We start from the raw sequence: 27,593 nt of genomic DNA on the forward strand, positions 1-27,593 counted from the left end.
CATGTCCACTGCTTTAAATTGTACGAGCCCGTTTCTGTCAAAAATAGACTGCGGATCTTTGTGCAAAATAAAAAATGTTTGCATTGATTGCAAGAGACAGGAGTCAAATAGAAATTTCTTTCGTCTTTGTCCTTGAATCTTCCTAATTCGTTCACTGCTTTAAATTGTACGTGTCCATTTTTGTCACAATTGCATAAAATCCGCCGTCTAGTCACAAATGACGCAATATTTTCAACGAAATTCAGCAGAGGATCTAGCGCCGCGGCCGATGAGAAATGAACGTTAATGGTTGTACGGCTGATATCGATGTACGACAAAGTTCCGGAATGTTAGAAACGCAGATCGACGTGCGAATGTTTTGAAAGCAAGGCGTCGAGCGATCGTAGGCACGATCGTTTCCTCTAGCCTTGTTTCGCGATAAATTATCGCCTAGCCGTTGGCCCCGTCTCCGCGGTCGTTGTAAAATCTCCCAAAGCTGCCGAGCTTATATTAGCGACGAAGCTTTCAAGCAATTCCGATGGGCTTTGCCGACCAGCCGGAATGCGGGAGCGCAGTCGCATCGGCCTCGATAAACTCGATTTCTTGAGAGCGTTTCGATGTTTATTCCTACACGATTTTTCATCCCTCCGCCTCTCGTCTGATCGCACCTCGTCGCTCGGGGGATGAATCTGCTTTCAGGGAAGACCGCGAACAAAAATGTTCATTCGGATTCAATTCGCGAGCGACCTCTGCCCGCAACAACCCTCGTTCTTCAAGCAGAATGCTTAATTCTTTTTCTCCGACGCTGGGGGAACGTTAATGCGTTGCGATCTCTGAAACAAATCCACCCCTGTCTCTCTCTCTCTCTCTCCCGTTCTCATCCTCTCTTTCCCTCCGTGCTCCGCATCTCCATACGCAAAACTGAATCGCGGATAGATGAAATATCGCTGTAAATAAAATTGATGATTTATAAGCGGCTGGAGCACAGCCATTTAGTAGTGGTGCGCGACCGCGTTGTACGTGAACGGGTTTCAACGATTCCGCCAGAGGTATTCGCTGGATTATTCTTTTGAGCTGCTGCGGAATCAATACGAAATTAATTTCAACGTTAAAACGTATATTAATTCAGAGTGTGGATGTTTATGCGCAATTATGGGATTGCGAGCGAGCGAACACCGCGCTGGAACACAAAAGAAAAATTAGAGGGAAACATCGATACCGATGCTGCAAACCGGCGGCGCGATACTGCAATTTTTCACCGGCATACAAATCGCGCGGCCCATTCTTTCGTCGCGTATCGCCAGTCTGTACCTGATAATTGTTCGATCGTGGAAAAATGTACGCGTCGCGCCAATTTTGATATTGTTTCCCGGATCGATGTAAAAAGCGATCGATGCCGCGTCTGTCGAGCGAACAGCATGAAATTTCGAGACGTTTAAAACGGGAGCAAACGAGCAACCGGTTCGACGGTTCTCGTCGGTATCAAGCGAGAAATCGCATTGTCCCGGGGAAAAATGGTGGCCGGCGAGCCGGGGGCATGGCAGCGCGATATGAAGACACAATACATTAGCAAAAATAAAGTCGTGTCGTGGGCAAGCTCAAAATTGCGCTTACCGTAATTGCTTGCCGGTTAAAATAATAGAGACTGCAAAGGTTTCAGCCGCGGCACGGAAACGTTAATCTGGCCACTGTTTAGCAGTCCATGGAGACATAGTAACCGGGGGGTGGCGACGGCGGCGGTAGTGGTGGTCCTGGGTTCGCATTAATTTGAAGTATTCTCATTTTTCCAGGAGCGTGAACGGGTCCGGGAGGGAGGGGGAGGACGGGCGTCGCTCGTGAACGCTTTAGAAAGTCGGGTTCCACCGCGTCGTGCATTTTGATAAGGAGAGTTAACGCGGCGCGATGACTTTTCCGCGTCCCCGCCACGCCAGCGCATTCCGCGAGTTTAAATTCGTTCCGTCTCGGCTGACAGAAAATAGAGATTTGTAGGTTCAAGACCGCGAGCGGTCGAGAGGAACCGAAATTAAAGAGCCGGCGAGCGAGAGCTGTGTTTGGAACGCAGCGGCACGGTTCTCATATCCGTTCGCGGAACGAAATTTTCGACGAGTTAGAACGGAAGTACCGCTTTTATCCCGAAATTAAATCCACCGCTGAATATTCGAGCATTCTTCGAGCACTCGGGTGCCATCGGATGCGAGCGTTAGATTTCACGGACTGCTGGCAGAATCGCTTGCCTGGCAGTTCTCGCTTGTCGTCGATTCGCCGTGTCGGTTCGAGCTCGTGTCACTCATCCTTCGATCAATCCTACGTAGGGATAGACTTCGTTAATCACTTTATCTGGATATATTACTGATCATCCTCGGAGCCACGACAGCCTCGTCGCTGCGTCGAATAAAAATAAACTTCGATTCGAGTCAGCTGCCGGAAGCTGAGAAATTGGTTGAAGCTATTGAAGAGCTCGAGATTCATTAGAGATTTTCAAAGTTAAAAATCGAAGGTTATTAGTCGAAGATTTTCTTGAAATAACGCGGACACACTTGGAGGAACAGGCGACTGACCAAACCGAGCGATATATTTTCGCATGGCGACGCGAGAAAAATCTGGCCGTGGAGAGCGACAGGATTTGGTATCGGCCACGTGGGCGACCCGGCGCAGGAACGCGTGGCGTTTGTTATCATAAATAGCAGACCGTGCGTATTTCACGGTGAAAGGTGGCCTTTCCCGTGACGTCCGCCTGCGATCCGGAAATTGGCCCCACTGATAAACAACAGGCATACGCAATTCTCGGGGCCGGCGTTTATTAGCTTTTCAGAAAGAGCAAATGCAAACCTCGGAAAGCCGAGCTCTCTGCCAGGTCTGGGATTATTTATGGAGAAAGGAGCGGTTGAAAAATTCATAGAGGAGAACGAACGGTCGCGAGCGTACCCAGTACCCGCTACCCGTTCTTTCGCGCTCACGCCAGCTACCCGCTATCCGCACCAGCTACCCGCACCCGCGGGTGGCCACGTTCGCTTCTCATATCCGTCGTAAAACGAATCTCGTAGACACGTGGACGGCGAAAAACGTGATTCAATCGTCGCGCGAACAACGCCGGCCATCCGCTGCTGATCCGGAAATTGGATCTACCAATAAACTGCCTGTGAAGATCATTTTTTCCCCCCTTTCTCCTAGCCGCCCCCGCCTCTCCGCGCAATTCTATTTTGCTCAAGCGAGAATGTCGCCCAGCATTGTTTGCGATGCGCTGCCTCCACTTGACAACTCCACAAGTGACGATACAGGTCCTCCCAAAGACGCGGGACGCTCCCGCATAAAGCGATCACAAAATTGTTTACAAAGGGTGAGTCACTTAACGTTGCCACCTCAAATTTCTCTGTTGTTTTTAAAGATACGTCAAATGTCTGAAGGACAAAGCTGAATGAGGCTCATACGATACCAAACCATTTTTGTTTTCCTGTAAATCTTTTTTAGAGATACGAAGGTCACCTTCATCTTCTTTTATTTCTTATGTATATTTCCTATGTGACAGTGTTCAGTACTTTTAAACAATTTTGTGACCGCGTTATACGCGAGCCGACTGCACATCTAAAGGTGCGTCCACGTACCAGTCATATTTAGCGTTTGACAGAATTAATGTTAACAACGCGAGGGGCGTGGTTTTAAAGCTCTACGCTCTAACAGAGCCAGAGCAATGCTCCACGAGGCAATCTGTACCGTGAATCGTTACATCAACGCTGATTTCTTCGTACCTGTTCGATCGAACAGCGCGCAAGCGTGCACGTGCTTCCCGATTAATAATCTCTCGTAGAGCACGATGAGTTCGCGCCCATCATTATCGGGTGAAACAACGGTCGAAGTATTTCCCGAATAATCGGAAAAGCTGCGTCGGACGATTTGCAAGTCAGATGTTGTCGTAATTTTGTCCCAGCGATCGGTGGATTTCCATTTTTCCGATGATCGTTCGATCCGAAACGATCCACGTAGTCGCGGCCGCGTCTTTAACGGTGTCGCGGTCGGCAGTTCGCCGCGACTGCACCGTCGCATCGCGTCGAGTCGAGTCGCGTTCTATTGAATGTATAATTCAAATTTCGTGGTATGAATAATGTGCAATGATGCAGCGGTTCGGTGGCAGACTCGGAGGAGGGTGGAAGACTCGGGGAATGGAAGATCGAGCTATGCGACTGCCGGAGAGAGAACTTTAGCCTCTGCCGCGGGGGTAACGCAATAAATAATAGAGGCGGGGTCGTCCGTTTCTCAGTCACCCCTCAACAACCATCTCTCTGTTGAAATATTCAGGGGTTGTAATGGCCTGGAACTCGCTGCCATTCTGTGATTCACCTGTCGTTCGACCAGCAGATTCGAGTGTTCTTTCGATTTTTGTTCCGTGCCCCCGTGCTCACCCCGGACTCGACCGACCCCTCGCAAATACTCTATACAACACCGCTCGCGTTTGATTAATTAATATCACAGCGTTTGCTGCGAACAGCCGCTGCACCACCAGCTTTAACACTAGGCTCACCGGACGCGTCCTAATATTTTACTACGGTTTTTATTAGCTCGCTTTCTTGTCTGTCTGTTCGGTACAAATTTTGCAATTGATTTTAAACTAACTTCCCGATGAGCTAAAGATTTGAAATTTTAAACATAGCTCAGAACTGGATGACAACGCAAAATTTAAAAAAAAATGTTTAAAAAAGCCTATGCATTTAGGAGATATAAATTATTAATAAATTTAACCGTTACACCTACCGACCGATCCAGCTGCAGAGTGTTTCGGGGATTTACAACTGTCGTTGCGTAGCTATTTGTTGTTGGGGCAGTTCGGCAGAGAATTGAGAAATGCGCGGATGTCCGAGAACTCGAGTTTATGGTTGTTTGACTACGTTCGAGCGTCGGCTCGTGTCACAGTACGAGTTCGAAAGAGTCTGGGGAACGTGGTCATAGATCGTAAAAGTGCTTCGATCGATCTGAAGATCGTTCGGCGTCATATTTGGTCCGGAAGAAGAGGCGATTCCGTTATAACTGGATCGAAGAGGAGTCGAATCGCGCGAAACGATCGATAGGGTTTCGCAGCGGCCTGCCCCGTACGTAAAACGAAACTTCATAGACGAAGTTTCTCCTCTCGAAATCTTTTCTTTTCAACGACAAACTTTACGACTGTTCGCTCACCTCGATCGCCTACAGCCACTACTTTTCCACGAAATTCTAGACCGAGGAAGCTCTTGCGTCGGATCGGTGGCCAGCCAACTTCGTTGCGCTTGCAAAGGTGCTCGGCTTAATCCTGCCGAAAGGTCCTGAGAGGATGAGAATCTCGCTATTTCGATCGATCGTCAAATTTCCCAAGGAATCCTCGACGCTAATCCCTCACGCTTGACGATCGCTTCTCTCCGAAATGAAAACCCTAGTTGCATTTGTGGTTGGTGTTTTGCCTTGGTTGTTAGAAACGTCGCCTTTTCATTACGGTTATTTTTACAGTATATCATAAACATTAGGTCGTTTGCTCCGCAGGAACATTCCGAAATCTCTCTTCGCTCTGTAACTCGCAAGTCAGTTTCTCTGTCCAACCTTTGATGGATATTTTTCGCTATGAAATTCCCGGTAGAAATTTCCATCTTCCCCTGTCAGTCTCTCTCTCTCTCTCTCGGTGTTATTAATTCGTAGACCCACCGCTCTGATTTGTCTCGACATCAATTATAGAAGCAAATCAAGTCAAAATAGGAAAATTGAAGCCCGCTCGAAGCTCGGCTCGCGCCGGGTAGAAACATTTTTCACGGTAATTCGAGCACGGGTAAATATTTAAACGATGGTGCCGGGATCGATCGTACGGATTCAGGCTCTCGTTCGGAATTGTTCTTTAAATCATGCGCTCTCTCGGTATCGCAAAAATGTCTCTGTTTCGTTCGACTTGGCTGTAATCCGATTATCCGGCGAGTTACGAAGGGCGTTCACATTCGACCATCTATAATATGACTTTCATCCTCGCGTTTACGCGCCTCTCCTCCCCCTCTGCCCGCTCTCTCCCTCTCTCTCTCTACGGAGAGCTGGTCATTTTCTCGCGTAAATAAACGAGCCGCGTAATTCTGCCGGGTTTCTTGGTCGTAATTTCGAAATTATTCCCGTGGAAATTGGAGAATCCTCCTGCACTTTTGACACGGACGAGAAAGATAGGTCGGTTCCTATGATAAATAGACGCGCAACGACATTAATCCCGCGCCCACCCGCAGCGGTTTCTCGGTGACAATGATAGAACTGGCAGCTCTAACCGCGAGGCAGAGACATAAGCTGCTCCCAAGATATGGCACGATCATTAAACTATTTTCCAGTGGAATCGATTTACGATTATATACCGCCAGGCGCTCGCCGAGCTCGAAATTTAGGATAAGCTTCCCCCGACGTGTCCGGAAGATGAGACAAAACGACGCCGCCAGTATTTTGAATTTTCGCCTCTGCGCGAAATTTCCTCGGCTCGCCTTTTACAAGCGTCTCACTTTCTCCCTTTACGCTTCGTGACCTGTCTCTCGCAACGATGCGGAGTATCTTTTCATACACGGCGAAACTTGTACACAGCTGGATATTACACGGTCTCGCTGTTCTTGAATTGATTCCTACAGTATCTTATTATTAGGCAGCGGATCTTTATGGGAAATGAACATTTTCTAGCTGGATTGCAAGAATCTGGAGTGAAATAGAAATTTATCTTGTTTCATAACACTAAAACTATCACTGCTGGTCAAATGACCGGTTTTATATTTTTCATTTCACAATTATTGAAATTATGAAGTTGTCTACATCGAAATTAATTCGATCTTTATCCAATTTCTTTATCCAAGCACATATTGTTATAAAAATTGTACAGAATCTAAACAGAGAGTCTTGTCATTTTTGTAAGCAAATCATTTTAATCGCTTTCAGTGCTCGGTAGGTTTAGTGTTAATATGTTTGGTAGGTTGAACGAAATATCTGTGACCGCAAGGGGAAACGCCGCATGCCGCAGTTTTAAAAATGTTGAGTTTACGCTTTAATTAACCTGGCGTTGGTAAGGTGGGAAAATGTATCGTAAGTGGTAAGGTGGGGTCTCACAGACCCACCGAAATAATATATTGTATTATAGAAATAAATACCTTTTTCATAATTATAAGATTAGCTATTGCTTAAGAGGCTTGCAATTTATCAGAGTAAAAACGCAGATTCACGAAATCAAATTTTTATTATTCAAAATTACTTAACTAATGAATCATCTTTACAATGTTACAATCAATCTAAAATCTCTGGGGTCTGTGAGACCCCACCTAACTAACGCCGAGTTTAGCTTTATAGTATATGATTTAAATAGTTATCTAACTCTCCTTTCTGTCATAAGTGCGTAGCAGCCACTGTCTAATCATTACACTATTTTATCCTCAATTTGGAAAACGCGGAGGGGAACATAATAATTCTAAATCTAATAATAAATTCTTCTCAATCCCGAGTGAGTTGATGCACCAATAGGTACAAAAGTTGTAGCGTTACAAAAGGCTTCACCGAGGTCTATAAATAAAATGTTGCACACGTACTTGCTGCACGATCTCGCCTCGCTGCGAGGATCGCGGCGTCATTAGAAAATGGTGTTGAAATGCCAAAGTTTACTTTGAAGTTCGGTTGGGAGCGAGCTCCGAAGAATCGCGCGTTTCGCTATAGTAGTTCGGACATGGAATTAGCCGGAGGAGGAGCCACTCTGCTTGTTCCTGGTTGTTGCATGGGTGGTCACCCTCTGTCGGCGTCAGTGACGCGGCGTGTAGAGAGTGTGTGTGAGAGAGAGAGAGGTAGAGGACTCGCTTGATGATCGACCGAACGGAATCAAAGCAACCAAAGTATGATTGGACCGCGGCCAGCTGGCCATATAATTGAGCATCGCGTTCCCCACGGCTTGCTCCAGTGTCTCCCATCGGCCAGCCGACACGCGCGACGCGTATAAATCAGAACAATTAGTTGCACGCTCGTACCTCACCGTGCCGCGAAAGTGTTGCGGCACATTTACCACGTGCGAACTTTATGCGTCTCGTCAGAGCCTGGTGTTTCTTGAATCGCGTATCAATCTTCCTCCCCTCGGCTCCACTCGGCGATCTTTTACCTAGAAAATACAAAAATTAATTCCATAACGGGATACACTCGTTTTTCCAGGATTGCAAGGGACCGGGATGTAGTATCTCCTTTCGCAATAATGCGATGGGGTTTTTCACTAGCCAAAAGTGCTAGATAAAAGATCAATCTGGGTCGCGATCGCCTCAAAAGTCCAGTGTTTACGTTTACGAGGCGTAATTTGCATTATTCGGCAGCACGAGGCTGCACGTGTAGCTATTTTCATAAAGCTGCGACAGCTACATGCTGTCGAATAATGCAAATTACGGCTCGTACACGTAAACAGGATTTCTGAGGGCGACTGTGGCCTAAAAACCCCATCTTTCCATGACTGAAAAATGAGGAGGCACGCATCCCGCACCCCAGCAATCCTGGGAACGAGTCTGCTCCCTTAATTCCTGTGAATCTACATTCTATTTTAACCGGAAAAAGCAAAACAGATTGAAGGGATCGTCTCGGTTAGAGTGTGCCGCGCGAGCCGTGACCGGTTAGCATAAATCCGACGCGGGCTGCGACGGGAGACGAGATCGCGAGACGACGCGCGACGCGGGAATTGGCTCGAGCTTGCTCTCAGGTGGCAGACACGTGTGCGTAAATCATAGCAATCGGTTAAAGGCTCGAGCTTTGAGATCTCGCCGCGACGTACGATCTTGTAGTATATTCGTCACGCTTAGATTTTCAAGGCGTTTCCACGATGCATTATCCGACGGCGATACGAGGGCGACGACGAGATTCGATTGCGGGCTTTCGGTAGCTCGTCGGAAACTGTAAAACAATTCCGGGTACTAGACGAGCGAGAACACTTTAATATCTCGGTTGGCAAATTCTCAAGAAAACTTTGAAAGATACGGTCGTAATTTTCCGTCTCGTTGAAAGACGAATTTTCAGGGCTGTGACGAGTGTTTGCAGAAAACGGGGAACGGTGTTCGTCGGCGGCTATTCCTTCCAGAAAGATTGTTGGAAAAATCGAGCTTTTCGATTTTACACTCGGGAACGGTAAGTGACCTGTCACGTGTACACGCGGCGAACGATGAAACTGTTATTTGACGACCTGTATCAACTGAAAGCGTCGCGTCTCTGTCGGCCTCCATTCCCGCTGGGAATCAGACGAGTTTGCTCAGTACACGCCGAATGTGCGTACGATGTTGATCGTTTGCCAGACTACTAGAAATTATCATCCCCCGAATATACCCGGTGCATAAACGATCGTCGGCCGTGCGCGCAAACGGCATTTACCGATATTACACGCCAGTGAAAATGGCTTTGGACGGCTCCTGGCCGTGTTGCGGTGATTGCCGCTCTTATTTGAATACGCTCCGTCGATTCGTTTAATCGTTTTTTCATCGGGAGCCACGCTACTTTCCATGCGGAGAAAGCCTGGCCGAGAACCTCGCGTGCTGTTCCACTCGCGATATAAATTGTTTCGTTTCTGGAATCGTTAACATCACGCACCGATCAAACGATACCCACGGAAATTAAGAATAATGCCTTTCAAGGAAGTACGTCATTTCTCGGGCACCCTGTGCCTCGGAATCCTCGGTTGTTCTAGTGTTAAATGTTTAAGCTAAAACGATACGGTGATTACTGCGGATCTTTATACAAAATAAAAATTTCTTAGCTGTATTGCAACAAACTAGAGTGAAATATACATTTATTTTGTTCCCTATTGTTTTTAGATGGTTGAGAATAATGTAATAGTATGTTTTTTTTTGTCATAAATGCATAAAATCCGCAGTCTGGTGATTACATAGAAAAATAGTTGATGTTTTGTATCACGAGATAAATGAATGATTGATCTTAATACTTAAATACTTGAATGTTTAGTAATTGATACATACCAACATATTTAATAATCTAAAGAATATTTTAAATAATGTTGCAGCAATTTTTAGTGGTGACTCAAAATTGTTTTGCACAGGATTTCAGTAAAAAGGGTTGTGGAGATTATTGGGCCATGTTTATCCTGCTAGACCCTTTATAACTCATACGAAGGAATTTAAGTTTTCTCGATAAAAGAAGCGCAGAGCAAGATCGCGATCCGCAGGACTCGATTCGTATCCGTAGGGAAGGTTGGATAGATGTCAAGACCGCGAGGCACGCGCGGCATCCTTCCAGCGCATGTTCGTGTAATTGCAAAAGTTATGGCTGCGCGCAGGCCGATGCGATGGCGGACCGAAAACGCGAGTGCCCGCCGGAAAAGCCCCGCCGCGTTATTACCGGTCAAGTATTTCCGTCGCGACGCCACTGCGAGAGAGCTGCGAAAGCTGCGTCGCTGCCGGTTACGTAATTGGTCGTATAGAACGCGACGACTGCAACTGCGATCTGCCAATTTCGAGTGACGGATGACCCCGTGGACCACGACTAAAGTTAGCCTCCGATAGATAGACGCTGACGGATCTCGTCGACGAGGCGGCGCGTTCTCGTATTTTTCCAAAATCGAACGACAGCAATTATTCGTCTTTGTCGAGGGCTTGGCGCTGTAAGATTGCAGGTACGGTCTATTGCATTTATCATATATTGTCTGCACATTTTTAAATGAACAGGAAACGTATTTCGACATGTAGTAACAAACACGTACCAGAGGGAAGTTCCTAGTTAACAAAATGAACTTGATCCTCGTCCTGGTTTACATAAATTCAGTCCACACATTTTTAAATGACCAGGAAATACGTATAGGAACAAACAGTCATGATATCTTTATGCTTACCAGAAGGATTTTCTAGTTAATAAAATAAACTTGATCCTCGTCCTGGTTTTCATCAATTCAGTCCACACATTCTTGAATGACCTAGAAACATGTATAGTTACAAACATTCATGACACCTGTACACTATGTTCACCAGAATGATTTTCTAGTTAATAAAATGAACTTGATCCTCGTCCTGGTTTTCATCAATTCAGTCCACACATTCTTGAATGACCTGGAAACATGTATAGTTACAAACATTCATGATATCTGTACACTATGTTCACCAGAAAGATCTTCTAGTTCGTAAAATGAACTTGATCCTCGTCCTGGTATTGATCAAATTCAGTTCACACATTTTTAAATGACCTGGAAACATGTATAGTTACAAACATTCATGACATCTGTACACTATGTTCACCAGAAAGATCTTCTAGTTCGTAAAATGAACTTGATCCTCGTCCTGGTTTTCATAAATTCAGTCCCCACATTTTTGAATGACCTGGAAACATGTATACATAGTAACAAACATTCATGACATCTGTACACTGTGCTCACCAGAAGGATCTTCTAGTTCGTAAAATGAACTTGATCCTCGTCCTGGTTTTGATCAGATTCAGTCCGCACGAAGAACGAATTGGTTAAGAGTCGTTGGAAATGTCTCTTTGCGAGAAGCATGTGTTTTTTAAGTTTTCGCGAATAGAGTGATCGAGGGTAATTGTTCCACGACTAAGTAAATTCGCCGATGTATACGTACGAAAGTTCCACGCGATCGGGGAAATATCCTTGTCGACTGGTTCGCGGATTGAAGAAAATCGATAAGTCCGTCGACATCTCGTGCACCCCCAAAAGTCCCATAGTAATCACGTGGCGTGAGGTACAGTCGTTAGAAGAGCTTTGTGGTATAAGCGAAACCTGCGAGAGAGCGAGGAGGTTCTGAAATTAGGGGGCAATTCCCCCAGTGCTTTCGGTTCAACTTCCACCGAGGGGTACTGCCTCCTTCTACCCGTGAAGCCAGCCGACAGGCGCATGCATATACCTACACGCTCCGTTCCGTTCCGTTCCGTTCCGCTCCGTTCCGCTCCGCGCCGCTCTACACCGCGCCGGTCAAAAGTACCAGCTTCGAGACAGTCGTATCTATGCGAATTGAATGCTAACGAGCGCGAAATTGCGACCGCTCGGCGACGACCTCTGTGACGGAAATTTTAAACGGCCGGCTCGCGCGTTTACGCTCCCCGAAAATGTCGGCCAACCAGCCACCGAATAGACCAAATTAGTTTCTGACTACTCCCGGAGCCTCCCGCGACGAAACGCCTCGGCGCTCGAGCACGAAATCTTCCGACGCGAAAGACCAGCTTTTTTTATTTGGGTCACATGCCCCTCCGTGGTTGTTCGTGAACACAGTATCATATGCAGCTCTGGAAAAACGATAACTTCTTTAAATATTGGACTATTTGAACTTTTTGAGAAGTTAGAGCAATCAGTTTGCTGCATGATGTGAGAAGAAATGGTAGAGAAAATCCTAAAAGTTGCATTTTACAGCTTCTTTAATTCCTCTAACTTCTCGTAAAAGTTCGATCGTATGGTCCAGTATTAAAAAACATCATCGTCTTTTTAAAAGCGTCCGAAGATTAGTGGGAGTCGCTGTATATTATCGCGAAATGCATCTAAAATTTTTCCAGTCTCGATTCCGTGGGTTTGCTAGGGCTCGAGAGAAATAAAAGATGAGCTTTGTTAAGATTAAACCGTCCTGATAGGAGAGCGAAAAACTGTTGGCAAGAAAGAAATGAAATTGCGCTAGATAATATTGGAGAAAAAGGGAACAGCTGTTTATCGCGAGGTAAGAGGAAATTCTCTGCGCGAACCTTGCTCGGACGCGTTCGTTTCACTGGATAAGACGACATACTTATCGATCGCGTCACAGGGATCAGCTTATTTGATAAAAAGGTGTGCCAGGCGATTAAACGTCGCGTCGTGTCGCCGTTTTCCTGGACATTATGATTAATTCGCAACCAGCGTGTTCCTCCCCTAGATCGATCCGTCGTCCGCTTCGAACTCGTCGATTCCTCGTGACCGAAGCGTATTTCCCGTCCGGCCAGTGCTTATTCCTGTTACAAGCGATACGTCTCCCGGCGTGTTTCTGCGTTCATTTAGATGGCAATCATGGCCAGAGACATTTTATTACGAACGATCACGAAGTTCGCTCTCTCCCCCTTTTCCGCGTATTTGCCGGCCGCGCGCGTTTCTACCCTCTTTGGTCGTAATGCGCACGCACACACCAATCGGCTATATTAATGGCTTCCCCCCGTGGCTCTTCGATCGCCGCGTGTACGCTCGAGATTAATTAGGACATTTCTTTCCGGGGTCTAACGCGCTCGGAAAAAAATGTCGAGTGCCAGAATACATATTTCGGGGGCGAGAAGAATGAATGCGGAAGAGACCTCTCGCGGGGGCGTTGAACCCTTGCGGTCCTGTTCAATCGGTGTTGACAACTACAATGCGATTTTTTTCTTCTTTTAACAATTTCAGCGTCGATCTAGCAGCTTCACAAAACTCCATGAGTCGAGAGTAATTGATCACGAATGAGTGTATAGTCCGGAGAACACGTTTCTTTATTGTACAGGGTGTTTTAAAATTATTTGCGTGATTCTGCACCTCTGGATCGGCGGAGATCTATTACAAAAATGTCCTTAACATTGAATTCCAAGGTCAGAATTGTTTTTTATCGCAAAACGCTTAGAAGTTCCCACGTTAAGACCGAAAGTTGCGAAGGTTTAAGAATAGGGGAAGTACGCGGGACCATCTGCGTTCATAAAAGCATATTTGGCTCGGTATTTCTGCGCCGGTTTCCGTGTACAGGTGTGCGCGAGCGCGTGTAAATACGTGTATGTCAGCAGCGAAACCGCTCGAATTTCTTCGCGCCGCAACATCGTTAAGGTTCCCCCGAGAGTCCTCGAAGAAACGAGAGGAGGCGCAGTTCCGCCGGAGCTGTTATAACGTCTACCTTCGGTTCTTTATTCGCCGGTAATGGTATTCCCGTTCGTTCGTCGCGCAGGAACTCGCCGCGTTGCAGAATCGCGGCCCAGAGACCCGCGATCGACCGAGAAATTCCATCGGCGACAATGTTATCGAGAAATATTTCTACCCGAGCCCGGATATATCGGGAACTCGCGAAAGAAACCGGAGACTCGTCCCTGACGAGCTCCACGGCCTACTCGTTATTCAAGCTGCTCTATCGACGCGAGCTCCACTCGACTTTACACCGTACCTGTTCATTTAAAACCCACAGGTCGTCCCGCGTTCCTCTAAAATACCATTCCATTTATTTATCTTTTCACCGCGCCCCTTTCATTCGTCGTTCGCCTCGGCTCGAACCCCAAGAACCGAATCAACCCTCCACCGATCCTGTAATTCGCAGCGTTTAACTTCGCCAGCGAGTACAATCTTACTGACACTCTAAATATTGAATTTGCAAAATAGGAATAGCTTTTCATTGATCGTGGGAAGCAGGAATAACAGGAAAATTGATTTCATCCCTTAACGACTTTGTTATATTAAAAGCAACATTGCAACACTCTTGAAATTCCTCAATTTCTTCCCATTTTATATTTCATCCAACCAATTTCTTCATAAATGCATAAAGATCCGCAGTTTAATGATTATAGTATTTTAAGGCAGCTTTGGGCGCTCAATGAGTAGCTGAAAATTAAAATAGAAATCCACATTTTCTCAAATAAAAACATTTATACATATTTTTTAAGCACGAGCATTTTATATCGAATCAATCGCAAAATTCAGAGCTTTCCGATGTTATACAGTCCAAAAGGAATGGTCACTGAATGAGGTTACAATGATACAATAACAGAATTACGAAACAAAAGATCGCGAATTAAATCGCCATCCTAATACAATCTGATCTATGAAACATATCGAAAGAACATACATTTCTAATTCACTCGACCTTGTTACAAAGCAGGTAGATAATTTCTATTTCGCATGTAGATCCGCTGTCTATATAGTAATGGATTTTCATTCTACGAGCATTCTAAGGAGCGCGTGAACAGGTTTCGAGAACGATCGTCGGCCTGATTCGCGCGAACTCCGGGCAGCCGTGATACAATTACACGGTGGCGGACACCATATGGTGTGCAAAATGCTCTCGTCGGCGATAAGATAAGGCCGTGCATTCGGTCTTATCAGAGGATACGACTACATCGGGCTGTGATGGAACCTGCCTCTTTTTTTAATATTTTTTTTTTTTAATCCGCCGGTATCAGGTTTTCCGTCACGGTCTCTTCCCTTTCACGGAGGAAAATGAAAACGAGTTCCGTTGGCACGGGCTCGACGCGAGAATGGTCATCTGTTCCGTAGAAATAAAATAATTGATCTGGTAACGCGCATGCCTGTCGCATAGACGTCGACGCGACGTCGCGTCGTCGCGCCTGATTGGAAAAGCACGGTGTCGGAACTTGCGGCTGCCTCGTTTCGATCCGGTGTGTTCGGCTTTCTATCGAATTTTCCTTGATTAAATGGCAGTAGGTCGGGAATAGATTAATTCGTAATTAAGGATTAGAGCACGGTGGATGGTGGGGAACATATTGGAACCCGAAAGAATTCGCGAATTCCGCGCCGCTGAAATAGCTGATGCGCAAATACTCTCGCTGTTCCAGACTCATCCGGCCGCTGATTGAAATTCCAAGTATCGCTGTATCAATCGAACGCGCGCGGACGTTTCTGGCACGGCTCGCCGCAGCGCTATTTTCATGTATAAGATCTTGGCTTTCCCGCCAATCGATTAATCATCGCGACTCGCGTGTTCACCTACCTGTGGAGAAGCGATTCACCGGTTTTAACGCGTTCCGCGCCGCGTGTACCACCGATGGTACGCGTTGAACTATCCATTGATATGCAGGGTGTCTCAGCTGAAGGAGAGGCCACCTAAATATCTTCTTTATTTTTAATGCCACAAAAAATATTTATGGTATAATTTACACGGATCGAAGATTTATCGAAGGAGGAATATCATAGAAGAACAATTTCTTTTGCCCGGTTATTTTTTCATACTTTTTTCAAGGTGATCGTTATTTTTTATCGGGAAAACTTTCTTTTTATTCCATCTTGTTTTAATGACTCCAGCATATCGAAATGTATCTTTGAAAAAACTATGAAAATATAACCGGACAAAAGCAATTGTTCTTCTATGATAGTCCACCTTCAATATCATTTAAATTATTGCCAAAAATATTTTTTTTGTGCCATTAAAAATAAAGGAGATATTTAGGTGGCCTCCTTCAGCTGAGACACCCTGTATTTATTTAATGCTCCAAAAACGTATATTGTATTGTACTACAAGTCTAACACTGTAGAATATATTTCCACCACAAGAATGAGGCATTATAAAAAATGCAGTGTAGAACGAAGTAAATAAGATTGTTTATTTGTCGAGCAAAAACGGCTCGGCACGGAACGCGTGAAGATCGATTTGACGTGACTAGTGGGCACCAGATACTCCGTTATCTTAGAACACTATCTCTAAGTATTAGTGTTGTATAAAGCTCGAGTCTTCGAAGCTTCAGAGCTCAGTCTTAAAGACTAAGTTTCTATAGAAGAAGATTTAGAAGAAGTCTTTAAGACTGAGCTCTGGAGCTTCGAAGACTCGAGCTTTATACAACACTACTAAGTATACATATATGGCCTAAGGTGCGGATAGTATAAATCGCCGTTTAACCGTCTCGTTCGTTCCCGGTCACCGGATTCTCATTCGCATCCGTAGAAACGAGGGGTCGATTATTCCAGAGAGGAAGCGATCAAATAAAAATCGTCCGGCGAGCAAGGACGTTTGGACAGGATCGCTGACGAACGTCGTTTCCATTCCGAAGGTATCCAATTTGAGAATGACTCGTCGCTCGGAACAACGTCGCCCCCCGATTAGATAATTTTCCCCGTTATTACGTTCATTATCGAGAATGCTTGTTCCTTTTTTATCGCCTCTCGAGATAAGATATTCGGTTCAGCTCTAATCAAACAGCGGTATCGGTGCCGGAAGAGGGCAAAGAGGACTTCATACGGTTTTTATCTTGTCCCACTCTCCCCGATTCTCCTCGATCCCCTAATAAGACGTTTCATTAATATGTAATATATTCGAGAGGTGAAATATTAAATATTCAAACGACCGATCGATCACCGGCTCGAAACGCGTTCCGAGATGATTGAACATCATCCCCCGGACGCCAGGCAAGAAGTACGGTCTGTCGCGGTAAAATGGAATCAAGTCGAACCTAATACGGCCCTATCTCCAATGACAAACTCATTTTTCATGACTTATCCTTGCTCGAGATGCCAGCGTGATAGATCGAGGTTTGCTCGGTCAAGACAAATTTAAATTTAATCATCTATCAGAGGCGGGCCGGGGATCGCGCGCGCGCGTGCACGACGTGGGATCACATGCGCTTGAATGATTACGCATTCAAAAGCGTGTCGGCGCGCTGGCGGCGATGCTGACGCTGCCGATGTCGCTGTCGAAGCCACCCTCCATCGTTAGCCCTCCACTTAGCAATTACAATCTCACCGAGATTTTCGATTCCCCTTTCGATTCGCCTCCGCGATTCTCCGAAACAAAAGTTAGACGTTCCCGGGAGACTCGGTCGTCGCAGTTTCTTTTATTAGATCTCTCTGGTCAATTACTATAATTGTTCGCAAAGTCGCCGGAGATGTCGCAAGCACAACAAACTAATTTCTCCACGAAGAAACAACCGAATCCCGTGTGTAGCTTCGAAATTGCTTTCGAAAATAGTCCGGAGCTTTTTCCTGTTCGGGGTGAACGAGATGATTTTTCGCCGTTTACAATTGTTCATTATTTTCCCGCAGCCAGCGACGCGGCTCGCGATCGTCGATATGGTTGCAATTTAACGTTGTGGACCGTTACCAGGCCAACGGTAAATTCTCCCTTTTCCCGAGGATTGAATTTCGTTTGTATTATTACCGCACGGGAAAGCGTCTCGCGTGTAAACGCGATTATAATTCCGTTCGACTTCAATTCCCCTGGTTTATGATAATCGACGCGCGTTCACCGAGGGGGGGAAATCGTTCGTCTTAAAGTCGGTTTATACTATCCGGAAAATGATCGTCGTCATTGTTGCACCGTTTGAGTCGGCGCGACGTTCGTTCGCGTTCTACGTACCGCGATAGCGCTTATCGTGGAGCTAGGCTCCTCGGGCTTGTTTGAGTGGAATTTTCCGGGGTCGAGTTATCAGTGATCAAACATCGATAAAACTCCGACGACGTAGAGCCTCGTCGATCATCGAACGACCAAAGTGACGAGCATAAATTGTCCCCGGTCATAAATGCTCGTTTTATGTAGACGGGAATCGTCCGATCCCGTGGGACGATGGACGCGAAGGGATATAACTCGGAAAATTTGTTTCTTGGTAACGTCGGCGCACGGTTTCTTTTCTGCTCTGCGAGCGAACAAATGTTTCGACAACAAGAATTTGTTGTTTAGACGGGACAAGAGAGAGAGAGAGAGAGAGTCCACTCTCGACTTTCGTTTATTTCCGCTTCGAAACACCGTTTAGATTCTCATCTAAATGGCCATTGGCCGGCAGGTTGAAACTGCCTCCGCCTCCCGCGAGGCAACAAAGGAACCGGGACCGGCAAAATGGCGGGTCGAGCTCTCGGTAGCGCGTGTTCCGGCTTAATTTTCGAAATTACTATTAAGCTTGAAAGAAAAAAAAAGTGGGGCAGAGGAAAGAAGCTGGATGTTCGCGAGCAATTTTTGTAAATGCGCGAGCGAAACGAGGCTGGGGCGTGTGGCGTACGCATAGTTGGATAGTATCATGTCCAATTTCCAGGGAGTAAAATTACTCGAAGCCAGGCCGCGAAGCGTAAAGCAGTAATTGCCATTTACTCGTACCGGCCAGTGGTCACCGAATATTCCATTAATGATTTAGGGCGGCACTTTCGTCGGTACAGACCCCACTCGTCGGGCAAAATTTCCGGAACGATAATTTATCGAGCATTTAACGATCTTTCAATAAAGAGTGAGTCAGCGGCTCGGCAAACGAAACGTTTAATTTACGTTAATGACGTACCGCTGGGAAATTAATTAGAAATTGATACGACCTGCCACTTGTCAACGTCGAATCTATAACGTTGTTCCTTTCAAACGAATTCATTAAAATTTTGCTGGCTCCTCGTCTCGCTGACAAATTGATCGGGTCGCTTCCTAGATTATTATTTTCGCCGGGAAACGATCCGGTTCCCCGTGCTCGTTTTGTTCGTTCGAACGTTTGCGCGCACGCGTGTGTTTCACCGGCGCGATCGTAGTTTACAGGATCGTTTTCCACCAAGGAATTCCGCGCTTTTCAGCAATGTCGCAACAAAAAGTCCCGAATCGTTTCCATCGTTGTTATTCGGATCCGAAGCGATTCCCGATTATTCGAGCTGGGTAAAATTGCCGAATTTCGAGCGCGCCCGTGAAGAGCAGGCATTTTTAATAGGTAGCAGTCGTTTGGAATGGCGTTCCGCGTCCGGAACAAGTTTGATAGCGGTTTAGCGGACAGAAACCGTATCGACACGTATTCGCGAAGTTGCATCTTTCGCCGGGGCTGCTTTGGTGGCTGCTGAATGCGCATTCATCGGCAATTTCGCGTGGAACAGTTTGCGAGGTGGGAACGTGAGGAGCGACAAGTTCTGCATACTCTCCATATGCAGCGCGAAACGTGCGGCCACGAAGAGCTATTCTTGTTGTTGGTTGAATTACATTTCCAGAATTTCTGATGCGACCGCCGCGCCACTTCCGTGACGAATCGCCGAAGAATCGGCCAACGCAATCTCCCCTCCTCATAGCCGCACGTATATATAGTTTACAAAGTTTTAAAAACAAATAACCTTATTAACAGCAAGGAACAAGTAAAGGTCACGATTTTTATATTTTTCCTCTGTGCCTGTAATGTAAATTTAAGTCGAAGTACGCATTTACAGAACGAATATGTATACGCCATTTACATTACAAGAATGTAAGGCTGCCGATACAATTTGTAAAGGAAAGAAGATATTTGCATCTGGATCCTGTTTCTTGCAATCGTCGAAGAAGATTTTTATTTTATATGGAAATCTACAGCCACCATAGATCTGAATAAATTGTGTCTGAATAAATTTTACGGTCAGGATGAGAACCGCTGGCTAGCAGATCGTGCCGGTGGAACGGCTCGGGGGTGAAAGAGAGGGTTGGCTCGATCGACGACTATAAATCAGGAAGGACACGCGAAGCTCGCCGTTCTTCCTGCCTCTATCAGGACAAACTCCTTCCAGGAGCGCGCTTCTACGGAAGTATCGACCAGCGGATAGAGAAAACTGAACTGCAGGGTGCATTCCTTCGTCCCCGCGGCGCGGCGCTTTGCCGGAGATCCTGCACCCTTCGACATTAAATTTACAAAAGGAATGCTTAACGTTTCCTGTCGTTCACGACGTCGTTATCGCGGGACGCGCGACGTAATTGCCGCGACGGACGTGTCTCGATCCTGCGATACACCCTGGGGGAAACAAGGCCGTAGAATTTTGTAGCAATACCCCCGCTGTCGTTCCTCTTTAACACCTCCACCGAAAAACCAATCGATTCTCCGGCAACTCCTTTTCCTAGCAGAACATTTACTGGAAAATTTCGGTGGACTACCGATCGAACGATGATCAACGTTCGAAATTGATTTACGAAGGAACTGGAAGCTCTGTTTGAATCGGCCGTATGAACGGAGATGCCAACTGCAGGGCTGAAAGCGTTCGTAGAGTCGGAAAGAATCGAATCGGGCGGCAGAGCCAAATCCAGAGGCTACGATTTTCCTTCGACAGACTCTAAAGAAGATAGATCCCACGGTTTTACGTAGCTCCGTGTAATAAAGGGCGAACACACGGGGAACAACGGATGCCGGGCATGCAATCGTTCCAGCATGAAGCAAATTTTGGAGCGAATAACAAAAGCCGGACAGCGTGTTTGGCAATTTCGCGTGCGCTAGCACAATGGCTCGATTCATAATTTGAATAGCGGCAGTTTCGGCGCTTGCTGGTCGATACAAATGAACTGGTGAAAAAGTTTTCGTCGTACGGTGGCTCGGCTTTGGCGTTGGCAAGTGGCTTTGTTCAACGGATTAATTAAATACGTGCGTTGAACTCGTTACCATACGTTCCTCCCATTAACACGCCCGGTTGAACTTGTTACCTAAGCAACGATGTTCACGGCTCGCGGATCCCGCGGAGAAGTTCGAATCGTTGCAATTAGTCTAGGAAAAAACCGACCGGGCGCTGGCTTTCCGTGTCAGCGAATCGCCGAGTGTACCGATCCGTTTCTTTTTCATTAATCCCTTAATGCCCGTCATTCCGTAATCTTGCTCGACGTTGCGGAACCGGTGCGGCCGATTCGAACGATCATCGCCCCACGGGGGAGCAAACAATGATTTCACGGATGTTTGCGAGTACGTTCGCCAGCGTCTTTACACTCTTCGTGCAGCTAGTCGATTCTTATTCCTGATCCTATTAAAAAAAGTGCAAGCAATTTTGATTTAGTAATTACGAATGTGTGAAAATTGCAGGTTTTCACGGTTTTCTTACATCTTCCAATGTTCACAGTGCATATAATCGATACAGATCCACAAAACAAATTTTTAAAATTTTCTATAAGCTAAAGTGCCCAAATATAAACTACTTTTTAATGATGTCATTTTTTGATTAGTTTAGAATGCTCTTTTTCGTCCAAAAAATTACCAGTTGTAGATGCATTTCCTCGCTATAAGATTCTGAGGTCAAGTTTGTTCAAAAATTAATACAGCTTCGGAAAAATATATTTTTTTGTGGTGTGTCATTTGCAGGTTCCGACGAAAGGGGTTCTTAATATGGTACACATTGAGTCCCTAATATGTCACCTAGTGCCATATATTTACAAAATATGAGGTAGTGCCATAATAGGCCACTTTACCCTACAGGTCCACAGAAAAATGTTGTGAAATAAAACCTTCAGTATTTTCTCTACAATTCCGACCACTCGCAATTTTTGAAAAAAGTTATCGTGTTGTTTGAGAGCGTCGAAACATTAATGGGAGCCACTGTATGTCTGACTGTGTTACTGGCACGAACGCGCTAGCGTAAGGGTTAAGAATGGGGGAGGAGTTGTGTTGGTTGGGTGTGATCAACGCGCTAAAAGCCTGGTTGCAAGGATACGATTCACGGAAGCTGTAAATCGGCGGCACAGATCAGAATGGTAGAATCCCGGCGTAGATCAGTCAGCAATGGCCATTCTCGGGCCGGCTGGCCATTCTCGGTCGGAATGCCCTGGCTATACCTTGGGTAACCTGGTTCCTGGTTCTGGGTTCTCGGTTCTCGGTTCGTGATAACCATTCGGATACGGTGGTCCGACGACAATGACGCATTACAGTGTAGCCCTGGCCGGGCTACATAGTGTAGCGCCCGGCCGGCTACCGCGGCAGGGTCATATACCATCGACGCATAACTGGTAATTACACGAGCCAAGCGTCATTACCGCGTCCCGACCCTTCCTTTATTACTCGGCACCGGCTCCACGGAAACGACGGACCGTAGAAATGCCATTTGTACCGGCTCGCGACTCGACCAGCCTCGACAAGGCTGTGCTAGGCGCGAGAACGATCGACGAACTCGGTCAACCGACGAAGGAGCGAGCCGAGCACGCCGGGAATACCCATTCTTTCTGGCCACCTGCGTCCTCGAGTGATCCGATGTAAAACGTTGAATGGTTGTACTCCGGGGGGCACGCCAAAGAAATACTGCGCTCGATTCGCCGCGCCACCCACCCCGGCATGCGGCAGTCGAGCTTCCTGCTCCTCCACGAATCCAGAGCTTTCCATGGGACCAGACCTCTTCGCGGGATTAACCCTTTGCGCGCCGAGACTTTTGCAAATACCAGCAATCTTTTCCTGGGAGAACTAAAAACAGGCACAACGGAAACCGCGCGGACACGCGTGAACGAATACGAAGACGCTAATGTAAATAAGATCCGCGCGATCAAAAACGCCCGGAAATTTCAACAGTCTATTACAGAAGCCCTGTCGCAGGGTCCACCATTTTTCCGAAGCGAGAAGAGCGCGACAAGAATTTCCGGACTGGATTTTTCCCGCAATGTCGAAACGGCTCGCGTAGGCTGGCCACGGCGACGGAAATAGTCGCAATCGAATCGCAATTGCCTCGGAACGGGGACACCGAACGTCGATGATAATCAACCGATCAACGCCGGGCTGGCTCCGCGACGCCTGCTGCTAATAAACGGCCGTATGATTTGAATTCTCGTGCGACCAGTTCGGCGGTGGCTTGTGCCTTGCGGTTTCCAATTACAGTATGCCAGGCGACGTTTCAGTGACCTCTAAGGCGGACTATCCCGTTAGCTGCGCGCCGCACCGCGCGGTGTATGCCACCGTGAAGGAAGGACAGCCACGGGGGTGGCAGGGGCGAGGGATGTAATTAACACGACCAGCTTGCAGCAAGACACTGACGTATCTGTCTTCCAGCGCCCTCTCCAACCCTCCACGACCCTTCCTCTCCCCTTAGCCCTGCCACCTCCTTTTACGAATAATAACCCTCGCTGCCATCTAATACGCGGCTGTCTAAGACGCGCTCCCTCTCCGAACACGCTGCCTTCGGGAAATCGATCCGGGACATCCAGCTTTTTCATCTTCTCTGATCCTGCAATTAATCGACGTACTTGTTAGACGTAATATTATATGTTTTACATTTTTTCTGTTTAATTTAGGAGCACTTTTAGAAATTTTCAGCAAATCCTTTCTGAAAAATTTTCCTCCCAATACAGTACGATCGCAGTTATACGAACAGGTCCTTACCAATTTGTACAGGGTGTTTCAAAGTTATATGTTGCGACCACTATAACGTGATTCTGCACCTCCGCAAAATCACAAGGTCAAAATTATCTCAGAGGAACCATGTGTCTCATGACGATCGTTTTCTTAGGAAACTACTTTAAAGTTTCCTACTATTTCATTTCGTATGTCTAACTCTTTTACCACCAAGGGCCTCGTTAAGTATTATAAATTAATTCGAGGGCCGCAATAAAAAAGAAAGACTCGAAATAAAGAAGAAACACATTTTTTTGGTTAACACTGTTTAACACAGTAATTTTTTCCGAGTTTACTTAATTTGAATAAAACTATTCCAAGTTTTTGTTTCGAAGAAGCTTGACAACGGTTTTTAGTAACCAAATTTTCAAAATTCGGTTCAATTTGTTGAGCTGTAATTATTTTTGAATAATAATCTTGACCTTTCCGCAATTTTACTATTTTTTAACGTTGAGAATAGTGGGTCGCACGTATATGTGCTACCACTGCTACCGAACATAGCTGAAATACGCCTAATTGCACATACATATTGGGAAATCGATCGACAGATAAATAATTGTAGAAATCTGGAATCCCAACATCCATTATTGTCAATGGACCAAATATCTTGCAAGAATATTTTTTTCGGATTTATCAAGGTCATCGATGTTTTTTGATACATAACTACCTTTTTTGTTAGTCAATTTTCTGGAAAACGACGCGTCAAATGACCAAATTTATTGTACGTTTTCAACTTATTTTTCCATGTAGAATACAACAAATTGTTTTACTGCCTTCGGCAGTAGCACGACGAGATAAATCGTTTATGAAAAGGACCACTTCAATTTGGTGCCGAATGCAGCGAGTCCGATAGGGCAAGATCGATTCGTTTCCACGCGCGCTAGTGCCACGAATATTTTTCTTCGGGAAATTACTCGGCAATGTCTGCGACCGCGATCATCCCGCCTTGTTGTCGGGACGAGCAACACGGTCGCCGCGCTCGGTGAATTGCAAACTCGAATCGTTATGCGACACAGAATTGCATTCCTTAATGAACCAGTTCGCGTAGAATCATCCCCTGAGGGGCTTGTTAACAATCTCCTCGTATCTTTCTCTTAAAACAGAGGAAAGTGTCCCGGTGCACAGTGTTTCCGTGTGTGCTCCCTCCGCGGTGCAGATGCAACGAATATCAACGCGCCGAAAGAAACACGCGAGAGAATTGCAATTGCTTTTTCACCGCCGTGCCGCGGCGTGCTTAAATATTCGAATGTTTATCGCGACCGCGAATTCCAGATTACCCTCCGCGCTTGGAAAAATACTGGTCTAATATTTGTAAATTTCAAAGATCGCGCTTGGACTCTCATTTCCCGCTCTGCTTCGCCAGCGGACTTCATTAAATAATTTTCAAAAAAAAAAGGATAGGATGTACAAGATTCATGTTGGCAGCACTGACCGTACACGAAATGTGACTTCTGTGACTCTGTGCTTCACAAAAATTGCAACACTGAATTTATTTAAATTCCTCGCAATTTTATAACAATATGTGCTTGAATGAATAATTGTCCACCTGAATTGCAACAAACTGGAATGCAATATAAATGTATCTTCTCTTTGAATATGTTTAATACAATCTCATTTTTAAATTCTTCTAATGTTTTAACTGTTTGCAATTATATCTCCTCATTTTCGTCACAAATGCATAAAATCTGCTGTCTACCTATAAAATTAGAAAAAATTGTCTAAAAGAGAGGACAGGATGTTCAGGATTCATGTTGGCAGCACTGACCGTACACGAAATGTGACTTCTGTGACTCTGTGCTTCACAAAAATTGCAACACTGAATTTATTTAAATTCCTCGCAATTTTATAACAATGCGTGCTTGAATGAATAATTGTCAACCTGAATTGCAACAAAGTGGAATGCAATATAAATGTATCTTCTCTATGAATATGTTTAATACAATCTCATTTTTAAATTCTTCTAATGTTTTAACTGTTTGCAATTATATCTCCTCATTTTCGTCACAAATGCATAAAATCCTTTGCCAACCGATAAAATTAGAAATGCGAATCTGCTAAATATTTCGTTCCATTCGTCGAGAAGAGGAAATGTCCGCGGGGCCCGGGCAAATTTAATGAATTTTGGAAACCGCTGCGTTCGGTAGCGGCGCGGTTCTCGGCAATGCGAGGAAGCTTTCCACGGCGAGGCGGAATTGTATTTGAAAGGTATCCGAGGACATGTATCCGGCTCCTCTCAGATCGTAAATTCGGTCTCAGTCTGGGGACTACAAATTAGAAGGACAGAATTATATTAAGTGGAAGGTTCGTAAACTCGGGAGCAATGAATGTAAGATGTTTCCGACGAATAGATAGGAACCGCAGCAGCTAAGACCTGCCCCGGTGTCTGTCGTAAGTTACAGCTTGCCACTAGCGTCTTAGGTGATGCACGTAAGGGTCCCATTACGTCGAGTTACGATTACGAGTCGAGCCGGTCGTAGTTCGTTTGCCATTTCGGAGGCTCCACGTTCGGCGCCGTCAGTCGTTTTGCGTTGCGTCTCCCCAAACTTCAGACCGTAAGATCCTTCCACCCCGAAACAGGAGGGTTACGGCGTGCTTGCGAACGAACGTGGTCCATCGTCGTATCCTGTGCATCGAAAGAGCCGGCTAGGATCCTAGGATTATTTCGAAAAAATCTCCTGACGCTGCTGCGTTGAAATTCTTCGACAGAGAATCCAGTTAAGGGAGTAGACTCGTTTCTAGGACTGCAAGGGTGCGAGATAACGCAAAGATGGGGGTTTTCAGTAGTCAAAAGAGCTAGATAAAAGATCAATCTAGGCCTATTTTCACGTAAAGGCTTAGATTGATCCTTTATCTAGCGCTTTTGACTACTGAATTGCATTATAGAGAAATGAAAAGGCGTCTACCCCCTTAATAGTGCAGAAAAGTGATCGTGTGGCGATACAATGGCCATCCAGCATTGGCGAAGGGCCAACCAGCAAAAAAGGAACACATGTTCGAGATCAGCCGGCTAGGACAGGTGCCACGACTGGCAAACCTTTGGCCGCGTTCGTCTCTCTGTCTATCCAGGAATTTCTTGAAAGTTTCCAAACGATTTAGGGGATTATTTCGATCGAAACGAGTTTCCAGCCCCGGGAATGTTGATACACGGAATTCCATGATACTCCTTGGCAGACGTTGGACTACTTGTTCGCTCTGTTCGCCCCTGTTCGCCGGAGCGAGCTCAACTTATGCAGCCGGCTGATTGTGTACAGGCTACGCCCACGCATCAGGAAGATCTAGTGCCTCTCGCCTTCTGCAAACGATGCGTTCGCCGTCCCGCCGCCGAAACTGCCGCGGCGCGAGAATTTATTCTGCGACCGAAAATTCGCCGGAACCGCTCCTTGATAATTGGAATTACTTAACGCCGAGAATTCCTTTCGTTATCGCCTAAAAGCGCGAGTGTTCCTCGTTTTTCCTTTTGTTTCCCGGCCACTCCCGACACAGCCGTCTAAATCTGTCCGATATAACAAGCAAGTTTACCCCCGGATAGCAGCCCGGTTTTCTCGGGAAATGAAATGACTGCAGTTTAAACGACGACTAGAATATTCGTCGCGTTTTCCACTTATTCGGCGGGAGAACTGCAGACGCGGTTATACGTTTCTACAAAACATTCGCCGCGATAATCGTAAAGACTGGAATGGGTTGGCTCGCGTTTTACGATGCTCAAATTTCGCAGCTCGTAAAGCTTTCGATTTAAATTCCAAGAGGAAGGACTTTTGAAGCGACAGCCGGATGTGCCACCGGCGTTATTGATGTTTTCGGTGCCGTATGACCGCGCGTCGTTAGTGTTAAATTTAACCGGGTCCTATCCGGATGTCGGACGCGAGTCCCACCGCTGACGTGACATATTCGCGTGTCGAAAGCGAACATTTCGATATAAATATAGGGACGCGCTGTCGTTCACC

General features: G+C 46.0%; 1 protein-coding gene across 18 annotated transcripts in view; it reads left to right on the top strand.

The window, feature by feature from the left end:
* LOC143213458 (CUGBP Elav-like family member 1-A) overlaps positions 1–27,593 on the top strand; it is a 455,043-nt gene that overhangs the window by 179,969 nt on the left and 247,481 nt on the right. The window lies entirely within an intron of this gene.

Source organism: Lasioglossum baleicum, chromosome 11 (assembly GCF_051020765.1).
Source record: "Lasioglossum baleicum chromosome 11, iyLasBale1, whole genome shotgun sequence".
NCBI classification, from domain to species: Eukaryota; Metazoa; Arthropoda; class Insecta; order Hymenoptera; family Halictidae; genus Lasioglossum; species Lasioglossum baleicum.